Source organism: Otolemur garnettii, unplaced genomic scaffold (genome assembly GCF_000181295.1).
Source record: "Otolemur garnettii isolate 467f Iridium unplaced genomic scaffold, OtoGar3 scaffold00055, whole genome shotgun sequence".
NCBI lineage: Eukaryota > Metazoa > Chordata > Mammalia > Primates > Galagidae > Otolemur > Otolemur garnettii.
In genome coordinates this window covers 3415910-3416970 of record NW_003852450.1, presented here as the reverse complement: position 1 = coordinate 3416970, position 1061 = coordinate 3415910, and positions in this window count along the sequence as shown.

The window sequence follows — 1061 nt, the reverse complement described above, 5'->3', positions numbered from 1 at the left end:
TTTGGCTTATTTTAATTAGTATCATGTCCTACAGGTTGATCCATGTTGCAAGTGGCAAGATTTCCTTTTCTAAGACTGAGGAATATTGTTGTATATACACACACTACATTTTCTTTATCCACTTATCCTTTGACAGATAATTAGGTTGATTCCATGCCTTGGCTTACTGTGAATAATGCTGTGATGAATATGGAAGTGCAGATACCTTTTGAGGTGCTGGTTTCTTTTTCTTTGGCATATACTTGTAAATGGGATTGCTGGATCATATGGTGGTTCTAGTTTTACTTTTTTTGAGGAACGTCTATTTTGTTTTTCATAGTGACTGGACCAACTTATAATTCCACCAGTGTACAGTGGAATGACAATAAGTTCAAGGTCTGACAGTAAGTTCACAAACTCATCCTAGAAAAAGTTCTACATAGTTAATTGCTGAATATGACTATGGTCACCTTTGAAGTACTCCTCTTGGGAAGCTAGGCACTGATGACAGCACCTTTCAGAGCAATTTTGGAACTCTTTTTCTGGAATGGCCATCAGAGCTGTTGTTGTATTACCCTTGAGGTCCTAAATGTCATCAAAATGTCTTCTTTTCAATATTTCCTTTATCTTCAGGTAAAGAAAAAGTCATTGGGGGCCAGATCAGGTGAATAGGGAGGGTGTTCCAATATAGTTATTTGTTTACTAATGAAAAATTCCCTCATAGACAGTGCTATGTGAGCTGGTGCATCATTGTGATGCAAGATCCACTCCCTTCTCAGGCCAAGATTTTCAGTTAAGATTTTCCTGACTCTAGCGATGATTATTTGGTCTGCTGTGCTACTCAAAGTCAGCCCATGATTTTCTTTTTGCTCTTTTTTATTTTTAAATTTCAAATTAACGTGAGGTACAATTAGGTCACAATGCTTGCATTTGTTAGGTAAAGTCTCTGTTCAGCTGACAATTTTGGATGCACAGTTCTACAGACTGTCACAATGTTTTTGTCAGTTCTGCTCCTTACTGATTGCTCTGAATTCTCTTCATCACTGACACTTTTATTCCCCTCAGAAAAACATTTTTTTTTT